Consider the following 12,589-nt stretch of genomic DNA (forward strand, 5'->3'; position numbering starts at 1 on the left):
TATCAAAAAACTTCGGTTTTATTTGTCCCCCACATCTCCCTTCTCCAATTATATTTGCCTCTCTGTACGTCCTTTTAAGTTATAGTACACTGCAGTTTCCTTTCCTACTAAGTGAATGACAATTTAAAATAATTCTACACATAAATATAAGATAATGATGTGAAGTGTTCTTATTTGAAATTATTTCATAAGGTTTTTTAAACTTATTTTAAAATTTAAATTAGAAACAAGGTTGTTTCACATGTCAATTCCAGGTCCCTCTCTATTTCCCACCCCTCCTCCAATGCCCTCCCACCAGCACACCCCAATATACCCTCATTTCCCCAGGGAGGGTGAGGCCCTCCATGGGGGTATCAATCGTCTATAATTTCATCCAGTGCAGGGCCTAGACCCTCCCCCAAGAGTTCAGGGTGAGAGTGAATCTCACTTTGTTGGATGGGAGTCCAAAGTCGATTTGTATAACCGGGATAAATACTGATCTACTGCCCAAGGCTCAATAGATTACCTAGGCCTTGTCAGTGACACCCATATTCAGGGGATATTGATTAGTCCTATGCTGGATTACCAGGCTGATGCCTGGGATTCAAAATCTAACCCTTGGCAGGTCAGCTGTTTCTGGGCGTTAAACCAGCCCAGTCTTAATCCCTTGGTCATCAGTCCTCCCTCTCTGTCACTGGCTTTCTTGATTTCAGCTCAGTGCTTAGCAGTGGGAGTCTGCCTCTTCTTCCATCAGCCACTGAATGAAGGTTTTGTATCCCAGACTCTCTGGCCATGGGATTGTAGACTGGCACTCCCTAGATTTATGTCTAAAATCCATACATGAGAGAGTACAAGCCATGTTTCTCTTTTTGTGACTGGTTGACCTCGCTCAGGAAGGTTTCTTCTAGTGCCCTCCATTTGCGTGCAAATCTCATGATTCCATTGTTTTTTTCTGCTGAACTATACTCCATTGTGTAAATGTACCACATTTTCTCTATCCACTCTTCGTTTGAGGGGCATCTAGGTTGCTTCCAAGTTCTGGCTATTACAAAAAATGCTGCTATGAACATAGTAGAACAGACATCCTTGTTGTATGAATGGGCATCTTTTGGATATATGCCTAAGAGTGGAGTTGCTGGGTCTTGTGGTAGTTTTATTCCCATTTTTCTGAGGAATCTCCATACTGATTTCCAAAGTGGCTGAACCAGTTGGCACTCCCACCAGCAATGGAGGAGTGTTCCCCTTTTACCACATCCTCTTCAGCATAAATTATCATTGGTGTTTTTGATTTTAGCCATTCTGACAGGAGTGAGATGGTATCACAGCATTGTTTTGATTTGCATTTCCCAGATGGCTAAGGATGTTGAGCACTTTCTCAAGTGGCTCTCAGCCATTTGAAACTCCTCTATTGAAAATTCTCTCTTTTGTTCTGAAGCCCAATTTTTAATTGGATCCTTTGGTGTTTTGGAGACTTGCTTCTTGAGATTTTTGTAAATTTTGGAGATCAACCCTCTGTCAGATGTGCGGTTAGTGAATATTTTTTCCCATTTGTGGGCTGCCTTTTTGTCTTGCTGACTGTGTCCTTTGCCTTACAGAAGCTTCTCAGTCTCTTGAGGTCCCATTTATTAATTGTTGATCTCACTGTCTGTGCTACTGGTGTTATGTCCAGGAAGCTGTCTCCTTTACCAATTCATTCAAGGTTACCACCAACTTTCTCTTCTAAGAGGTTCAGTGTGGCTGGATTTATGTTGAGGTCTTTGATCCATTTTGACTTAAGTTTTGTGCATGGCGATAATCATGGATCGATCCGCATTCTTCTACATGCCAGCCTCCAGCTATGCCAGCACCATTTGTTGAAGATGTTTTCTTTTTTCCATTGTATATTTTTAGCTTCTTTGTCAAAAATCATATGTTCACACCTGTGTGGGTTAATATAAAGGTGTTCAATTCAATTCCATTGGTCTACCTGTCTATTTTTGTGCCAATACCAAGCTGTTTTCAGGACTATAGCTCTATAATAGAGCTTGAAATCAGGGATGGTGATGCCTCCAGACATTGCCTTGTTGAACAGAGTTGTTTTGGCTATCCTGGGTCCTTTGTTTTTCCATACAAAATTGATTATTGTTCTTTCAAAGTCTGTGAAGAATTGTGCTGGGATTTTAATGGGGATTGCATTGAATCTGTAGATTGCTTTTGGCAGGATTGCCATTTTTACTACATTGATCCTACCTATCCAAGAACATGGGAGATCTTTCCATTTTCTGAGGGCTTCTTTAATTTCTTTCATTAATGATTCAAAGTCATTAGGAGAGGATTGTATTATTCAAGCTTTGATCAATGAACACAAGCCTTGGTTGAGTTTGGGTACAATAGCGTAATTTTCAGAAATCATAAACTATTTTACAGTGGCTGGTTAAAAGAAATTAGTCACTGGATTATGTTTTTGAATGGTTTGTTTTTATTTTGTTCCATTTCTGTTATTCTTCCCTTCTTCTTAGATGATCAAATATGAAGAGTCAACCCAAACCCCAGAACAAAGAGCAGGCATGAACTATGAGTCCTGAAACCATGAACGAAAAGGAATTAAATCTTCTCTACCTTGTAAAACGATTAGTAGGTATTTGTCTCAGCATTGGAAAAAAAACTAACACAGTTTGCTACCAAGAACATTGCAACTGATTTGTATAATAATTTGGAAATGTTAGAATATTCAGGGTAGCAGAACTTTCAAACACTATAATATAGTGTAATGATGAACTATGTTTGTGGTCTCAGGGTTCCTCGGTGCTTCTGGAAATGTGAGTATTAAAAGACTATTTTATGAGTTGCATTTGAGAATGAAGGCACTTGGTCATTGTCTTTTACAGCATTCATGTAGTATTACTGCGAAACTGTTTACATTTTCTCCATGATAACTTTGTGGGAAGCTAATTTAAAGATGTTATACTGTTTGCTATGATGGCACATTATTTTATTCCCAGTATTTTTGAGACTAAGGCAGCTATTTCTTGACTTTGGGACACTTACACCTTTATCTTAAAAGTTAAGTTTTTGGATTTTTTATAGATTTTTTTAAATTTTAATTAAATTACAAAAGTTGCAAAAGAAAATATAATACACCAAATTAACCAGACTCAAAAATAACACAACTCAATGTACTTCTATATTATTACAGTAGCCACTCCATTGGGGGCTAGAAATCTACACAAAGAATTTTATATTTTAACTATTAAATATTTATTTAATACACATGTTCACCACCAAACAAAAAAAGGTATGACTGTCCAACCTATAAAAATACTTAGTTTCATGTATTGATATGACTTCTTTTTTACAAAACTTAAGAGGAGAATGAACACTTGATGCTGCTATTTTACTCCTAGGAATATATGTAGAGAAATCCAGCCATGACATAGATATATTTGCAAATCCAAGTTTCTGCTGCTTTATTTACTCTAGAAATTGATTGCAATCAACCTACCTTTATCAACAGATGAATAGGTATTCAAAATTGGATATATATGTGTATATGCCAGTTTAAAAATTTAAGTCACTGGATTAATCTTTTGAAATTTTTTTTTATTCTCTGTTTTGTTTTTGTTCTTCTTCCCTTCTTCCTAGATGGTCAAATATGAATAGTTCTTCTCTCTCACACCACAAGTCTAGTAACAACAGAAGGCATGGAATATATATATATATATATACATATATATATATAAATTATCCAGCTCTAAAGAAAATTGGATGAGATTTTTAGAAAACTGAATGAGTTGACTGTAAAACATTAATTAAGGTCACATAATTTCAGAAAAAATAAAGAATACATGCCTGCCCGAATGTATGGAATGTAGCCAATGGCATGTATTTATATATAAATATGAACGTGTGAATATAATATGTCATGTAAAATGAGAAAAACAAGGCTGAATAATAGGAGTTAAGAAACAATTAAAAGCAGGCAATGAGTGAAAATTAGAGTGTATTTTTAAAGTAACTGTTATGACTATTCTTTCAAATCAAAGGCATATTTGTGTACTTCTGAAGTTTCGTATTTTACTGAATAGCAATAAATTCAAAAGAAACAGCCACTTTTTTGACAGACACTCTTACTCCTGGCTCTAGGATTAATTTCAGCATAGGAATGTTAGAGTCTTTAGAGTCTTCATGTTTCCTATGAAGTTTAGAAATGATATGTAGTTTTGTGAAAAATGTCATTGAAATACACAGATTTTGTATTGAATATCTATATCGCTTTTTGTAATATTGTGACTTTTTGAAATGTTAATTTTGCCAGTCTATATGCAAGGTATCTTTTCATTCTCTATTGACTTCTTCAGCATTTTTTTCAGTTTAAATTTTCATTGACATTGTCTTTCAATAGCTCAGTTTAATCTTAGACATATATGTTTTGAAGCAATTCTGAATGAAAGTCTCTTCTTTTTCTGGAAGTTCACTGTTGGTTTATAAAAAGGCAACTGTGGCTTTTGTGTTGTTTTTTGTTTGTTTGTTTTTTAGTTTGTTTTTTGTTTTTTATGACAGGGTTTCTCTGTAGCTTTGGAACCTGTCCTGGAATTTGCTCTGTAGACCTGACTGGCCTCAAACTCACAGAGACTCACCTGTCTATGTCTCCTGAGTACTGGAATTAAAGGAATACACTAGCACCTTTTCTGTTGATTTTGTAAAAACACAATTCTTTTTTATTGATTCTTTGGGAATTTCACATCATGAAACTTAATCCCACCCATTTCCCAGTTCCTCCATATGTGCCCTTCACCCTTGTAGCTTCCCATATCAAAGGAAAACATAAAAAGAAGTAATAAAATAAAATATAAATAATTAATTTAAAATAAAAAATGTTAATAAGGATATTACTTAAGACAAGCAAAAAGAAAAGAAAGAAAAAGAACATGAGCAAACAAACAAACAAACAAAAACATTTTGCTAATGTGTCTTTCCCACATTTCTATCCCAGTTTCATTCATTCATCTTAGTGGCAATGGGAGATGCTATGTTTTTATACAATATACCTTTTGTTCAAACAGCTTTACTTGCAAATATTCATCTTGTAATATATTTTTTATCAGGTTCATGGCCTCTGGCTTCTTGTAAAATCATCAATACTGTACCCTCACCAAATTGTCTGTAGGATTTCCTGCTGCTGCCACAAGTCATGAAGATCCTGCAGCTTTGGTTTTGCAGGCTAAAGTGCCTTAGCAGGTCATAGATGGTATAGATATTGGGACGTGACATCTCAGAGCCCTGGATGTATGCCTGAGAGTTATCTAAGTTCATCAGATTGGGCTGCTATACCAGACCCATCAGATGAGCAGTGGAGCCAGCCACCACTGCCAAGTCTGTGGTGATGGGTGGGGCCAGTTCCCAGAAGTATAGCAGCCGGCTCTCCTATGAGGGGCACTACCAGGTCTCCCCGGATCATCAGTTTTGCTTTCCGTGGCCATCAAAGGGCAGGGTCAGTTATCCAGCTGGAAGGCTGCTGTTCTCCAGACCAGCTCAGCATGTCCATTGTTCTTCAACACATCGTTCAACACATGGTTTTACACTGACCCAAGAAGTAACACAGGCAACAGAATTCAATACAGATCTCAACTACAGTAGGGCCATGAATCCAAACATGGCCATCCCTAGCAAAATGGGCTCTGATGGCAGGACAGAAAACACAGATTGGCCTCATTCTAACTGCAAGTTGGTTCTCGGACACTAACATTGCCCCAGGTAGGACCAGACCCCAGGTATCCACAGAACCTTCACTGATTACAGGTGTCATTTGGCTCTTGAAGGGCCGTGGACCCATGCATGACCCTCAGCTTCAGCTCAGGCCTGGACATCCTCATAGCCCTGTATGGCCACATAGGATACTCTGATGTCTACAGACTTGGCAGCAGTATTCATCTCAAGCACCAACATGGGTGTTAGACCATTCAGTTACAAAGATTTCAGTAGTAACAGAAGTCACAGACGCTGAAGTAGACCCTGAATGCTATGGTACCTTGGGCTCAGACATGACCATCTTTAGGGTCAAGGGAACAGAAGGCTCCATGGCCCAAGGTTGCAGCACAGGCAACCCAGATCGACATGTACCCTATAGTGGCACATCTCTCACTTGCCATCATGACCACCGATGGCATCGTAGAACCCAGTCATCCTATGGCCTTTGGTAGCAACGTGGCCCTTGGACAACAACATAGAATTTGTCTGCAATAAGACCATGGACCCAGACATGGTCCTAGGCAGCAGTCTGGACCCGGAAGTAACTATGGGCCCAGTAGCAGCATAGGACACTAAGATAGGCATTGTCCCGGTTGTAGGTTGGCCCCTCCACACTGGCAAGGCCCAGGATGGTGGACCAAGTCTCTGGGTATCCGCAGAGCGTCTGGTGGTACATGGATAAAAACACAGACAGCTGCAGGGTCACAGACCCAGACATGGCCCTAGACTTCAGCTCTGGCCCAGATGTCAACAACCCTAGTGGCAGCACAGATCTGTATAGCCCCAGCTGCAGCATGACCATTGGGTAGCATGGCCTCAGGTGTCTGCCTAGATACCGGGTATCTTCATGGCCTTAGGTGGTCACAGGAGGCTTCAGCTGCAGCAAGGCCATCCCGTCCAGTGCTAATGAACCAGGCATGCAGATGGATTCTTTTACTTGCCCAGGCCAAGCAGCCCCCAGAAAAGATTTTCTGTATGTTGATTTTGTATCCTACTAGAGTTTAACTGTAGTATTATGTAGAATGAAGACAGAAATATTGACTTATTCTTTTCCACTTGCTTTCCTTTTTATTTATTTTTTTTGTGGTCAAAATGCCCTTGTTGAGATCGTGAGCACATTTTGAATAAGAGATAGCCCAGGTCTTGTTTGTGATTGTAGAGGAAACATCTGTCTCTATACATTTAGAGTCCATTTGTATACATCTTTAGATCTTTATCATAAAGGGGTGCTGAAATTTGTCAAAACTATTTTGTGGCTCTTTTAAGAACATCACACTATTTCCTAGAGATTTGAATAGTTTATATGTTTTATTACATTTATTATGTGTTTTAAACTAATTCCTCATCTAAGGCTTGAAACATGGTTACTTCTTCTTGATGAACTCATAAGATCATTTTGCAATAATTTTTAAAAAATTTATGGCTTGATATTTATGCTGGTAATTGGCATTTAATTTTGGATTCAAGGTAATCCTGGATTTATGTAATTCCTTATATAGTGTTCCTTCATTTTCCATTTATGGAACAGTTTGAGCTTCATTGGTGTGATCTCTACACTAAATGATAATTTTTTTTTAAAAAGTATTTAATTTTTCCTGATTATTCTCCTTTTGGAAGTGCTAATAATCTAGCTTCCTTAACAAATTGTCTCAACAAAACTAATAGCCTGTTAAAATGGAAGCCACGCCTGTCATCAAATCCACAACTATTGATTGTGTAGTGTGTGGTCATATATAGAGCAGATATGTTTTACAGATTTCATATTACAGAAGAGTCTATCAGCTAACAAAATGTGGAAATTTCATTATGCTGAAGTATGTAGCCTGTCAAAGAAAATGTTATTTCTATCTTTGATTATATATCTTTCTATAATTAATTTTGTACACATGATTTTAAAATTTGTATAAAAATTTAATGGTGCATGTATGTTTCTTGTAAATGTAAGAGATTTTGAAGCAACATGGAGTCATACTTATGTCTACCCTTTGAAAGAAAAAGATAAAAACATAAAATACAATATATGCATATACTTTGTTTCTGTAACATTCACAGTGTTCCACAATTCTGTTTTGTATGTTGCTTGCGTTTTTAAAATTTTTCTTGAAGTTTATTTTTCTAATTCAATTAAGTATTATATGTTTTTGCTTGGAATCTCAATATGTCTGAGTCTATTTTCTAAGAGTAGTTGTAAAATGATCTGCATGAATCAGCAGTACCTCCCTTTCAATAACATGGATCAACATTACACAAACATTATAGAAGGAAATACATTAACATTTTAGAAAGCTGAGATGTTACATCTTACTGTAAATGTGCTATGAAAATGGTAGACTGTTAAGATTCTCATTGCTCATTTGCTGTCTTTCTCTGCATCTTTTAGACACACCAATGTACTACATTAAATTGTGTATATTATACATAGTTCTAAAGTTAAGCTCTCCCATTATAATAAATAATGCTATACTACAAGTTATTTCCAAATCTAATAGCCTGGGAAATATCTGAGATGTACAACTTATCTCTTTATTGACATGGTTAAAACAACAAATGCTAAGAAGTCAAGTTCATTATCCTCTCACAAATTATCTGAAATCAATCTTTCAGTAAAGATAAATTTTACACAGTCTCTTTCTTGATCCAAATCTATACATGTAGATAGCAAAACTGGATCAAAGTGTTAAAGTTTTTCTAAATTGTTTGTACTCTATTATTTTTTTAATTTGCATTTTTCCTAAGAGGTACAGTAACTCCTTTCTTAGATTCTAAGTCCTGGGATCAGCTATTCTTTATTCTAGACTCTCTTGCTATTTTCTACAAAAACAAATACAGAGACTTTTTTGTAGCTATGGATACCTTTAAACTTATGCAAATATTGGTGCCAATTAACCCCAATAATCAATAAACTGAACATACTATTTCAGAAATTTAAGTAACTGTAAGAAATAATATTATATCGAGTAATGTTATGGTAATGGGCAATGAAAGTAACAGACGTTCAGAGTGTTAATGCAAGCATTCATGATTTTTTTAATGAGACAGGGTCTCATTCTAAAGGTGGCCTAGAAATTCCTTAGTATAATGGGAGTGACATTCTTTCTAGAGTAGTGACATTAAAGGTATGTTCCATCATGCCTAGACTTAGCAAACTTTTGTGTTTTTAATTTTTAGTTTCTTAGATTATGATATAATTTGGTCTTAGCCTTTTTCTTTTCCTCCCTATAAGCCCTCATGTATGCATTCCTGTTCTCTTTCAAATTCATAGCCTCTTTCTTTAGTTTTTGTTACACATACATATACACAAACACGTATTTACATATTCATGGACACAATTTTAAATACACAAGTAAAATCATTGCAGTCTATATAATGTGACTGATCTGCACATATATTCAGAACTGAGTATCTGGAACTGGATAAACAACTGGTGTGCACTTTCTTAGAGAAACCTATTTATGCTGCCAGACAAAGAAGTACAGTCAATTCTAAGTGTGGGTTCTGTGATTATCATCTCATCCACAGTCATAGTCACATTGCTTTGAAACACATAGCTATGTAAATTTAGGCAGGGAATAATTTAAGGGAAAGCTCAGAAAACATAAATTGAGAATTTTCAATATGATTGTGAAGAACTAATATTTGAGTATGCATGCATCTTTTCATTATGCCTAGATTAAAATTTAGAAGTGTTAATGAAGTACAGTGTATGATCTTTATTTCAATTTTGTATATGAACTGTTCACATGATCTTGGATGCCAGTTTTATTTATGTACTTCTATTTGTCCTCTAAAAGCTGATAGAGATTGGCCCAAATTCTAGCAAGTTCATAGTTTCTTATATTTTAATCATTTTTTAAAGTTAGTACTTCCATTCTGCTTATCTTTTAGAATCACTTACATACTACCAGAATGCATTCTAAAATGTTCCCTCCTGTTGCTGGAGAAATGGCTCAGAAACTAACAACACTTGCTGCTCTTGCAGAGGAGAGTAGCTCACAATCCTTGTAAGATCAGCTCTAAGGTATCCAAAACACTCTCTTGCTTCTAAAGGCATATGACTACGCAGATGTACTAACAAGCATTTAGGTAAAAAAAATACAAATCTTTATGAAAACGTTACATCCTATGAAGGTCTTACTGATAATTTCCTTTTATAAATATAATGGTCTTTTGATATTGGATAATTTTGCTTCATATGTTTTGGGTATTCTCTGCAACATAAACCAATGTGATTATTATTTATGTATATGTCATCACAATCCTTCTATATTCATACATTGTCATAGATATTATGGATATATTTTCTTTTACTTAGCAGTCTACTTTCTGTCAAAACACATGTTTGAAGCAAAGTAGCTATTTAGTAACTATTTGCTCTTGAACTAAAAAAATAAGTAATTAATAAACCTGGAAATGTAATTGTAATGAAATATGTTTTTATGTCCTTGAATAATAAGCTTTCTTACATTTTAAAAATTAATGTTTCTAATATTCTATATTTTTGAGTTTAAGTAGTTAAATATTATACGCTGTTTTACAATCTCAAGTTGGCAATAAACATGAATTAGGTTTTATGTGCAAAGTACTGTTCTATATGTTTAGTATACTGAAATGGCTTTATTCTCATTTTACCAGTTTATAACTGACAAGTACTTGAAGAATGGTCACTATAATAAATTCAGTGTCATAACATTCATTACATTTGAAGACCTTATTCATGTATATAATTATGTTCTGAAGAACAGTGGTAAAATAAGAACATGATGCTTTATATGTACAGAAGTTTATACAAAGCTTGTCATTAATATATAATTGTTGTCTTGAAGATTTTTTATTGATATGAAGTTGATTCTTACAAAAAGAGTAATTGCTCTTCTAATTTTGAATCCTACACAAATTTGTTAAGTAACTAGAGTTCTTCTCTTTATAATTTAAAACCCATTGAAATCTTTTTGAAATTTATGAAATTTTAATATACATTAGCTCTATTTAACTTATGTCAACATGATGTCAGTATTTAAATACCACTAAAATTGCTTTGAAATACAATCAATCATTATGATTTACCTATTACATTTACATGTTGACTTTATATGTATTAATATTGTAGTCACTATGGCAAACCTCCACTAAATAATTTTACTTAATTCTTTACATAAATTATCTTGAAAAAATATAAGAGAATCTGTAGATATGCCACAATACCAAATAATATATTTGTGCTACTTAAAAGATAAAATCTTACCTGGTGTTGGTGGCTCATTCCTTTAATTCCAGCACTTGGTAGGCAGAGGCAGGCAGATCTCTGTGACTTTGAGCCCAGCCTGGTCTACATAGCAAGTTCCAGGACAGGCTCCAAAGCTACATAGAAATACCCTGCCTTAAAAAGCCAAAGAAAAGATAAAATCTTGCTAATGTTTTCTAGAGGCCAATGTGACAAATTCCAACATTTACTTCTCTTTTAATAATACATATTTGCATAACAATTCAAATGGTCTATCCATTATCTATTCGTTGATTATCACACATTTTAATGTGCCAGAATTAAAAGCATGGTTTCACAGAGTTCTCTGACTTTCTGATATTTGCAAGTAGTCACAAAGAAACCATCTATAGCCACCATTTTGTAGGAAGACTTGACAGGGAAACAATTGTTTTCCAGGTTCACACTCTTCACTGATGACTGGTTTCACTTCCTTGAGGAATGCTGACAAGAGTTAATTCTAAGATTCTTTCAAGGGTTTATCATTTTATAGGACACCTATAATTATGGAAATTTGCTTCATCAAAAAAAGCAAACAAGTTGAAGTAAGACTAAGTTTCCCCCACTTGTATTAAAGTTGGGTATGACAATTCATTATGAGAAATAGGTTCCCAAAGGCCAGTTAAAGTATTAGGGACAGCCCATGTTCCTAGTGTTAGGAGTCCCACAAGCAGATCCAGCTACACAACTGTCACACATATGTAAAAGGCCTATGTTGGTCCCATGCAGTCTTCCCAGTTGTCATTTCAAACTCTGTGAGCTTCTATAAGCCCAGGTTATTTGGATTCCATTCTTTGTCGATAAGCATGAGATACTGGCCCCTTTCTGAGCAGAAACAGAAGAGGAGAGGTTAGGAGGGGAAGAAGGGATTTGTGGGAGGGGGTGGGAGGAGAGGAAAGATGGGAAACTATGGTCTAGATGTAAAATACAGGAATAAATTTAGATAGATAGGAAGATGATAGATAGATAGAACGATAGATAGATAGATAGAACGATAGATAGATAGATAGAACGATAGATAGATAGATAGATAGATAGATAGATAGATAGATAGATAGATAGAATAAACAGACAATAAAATCCAGGAAAACTGAGTCTTACCCAAAGTTATATCAACATTATTTTTTAAACTTACTATGAATGTGACATTTTCTAAATGTAGCTCTATACCACCATTTAAAAATGTAATTGGAGCCATGCTAATCACAAATGAAGACTTTTATACAAAAGTATGGATACAAGGATTGGAGGGTCATTGAAAGCCATTACAGAAATCCATAGGATAAGTGAGAACACAACAACAATTCCTGTCTCTTTCAAAATTATTCTAAGATATTTGTCCAGGTTCAATTTTCCAGTTCTACTTATATAGTCTGTAATCTTAGTTGTTATTGTAATTGCTTTTTTAAGGATAAATTTGTGACTTTATATAAATTAAATTCTACAATTTTGACATTATGTTTTATTTTGTTTTCAGTAATCTCTCCCCATACAATCTCCCTCCTTAGTCCCCTCCCCTGCCTTATCCCTCCTTTTCTCATCTGCAACTGCCCTTTAGTCATGCATCAAAATATGTTCGTTTTCAAAAATATGGAACTAGAAAAAAAGTCATGCTGAGTTATT

The sequence above is a fragment of the Mesocricetus auratus genome, unplaced genomic scaffold (assembly GCF_017639785.1).
Source record: "Mesocricetus auratus isolate SY011 unplaced genomic scaffold, BCM_Maur_2.0 Super-Scaffold_2245, whole genome shotgun sequence".
In the NCBI taxonomy this organism is placed as follows: Eukaryota; Metazoa; Chordata; class Mammalia; order Rodentia; family Cricetidae; genus Mesocricetus; species Mesocricetus auratus.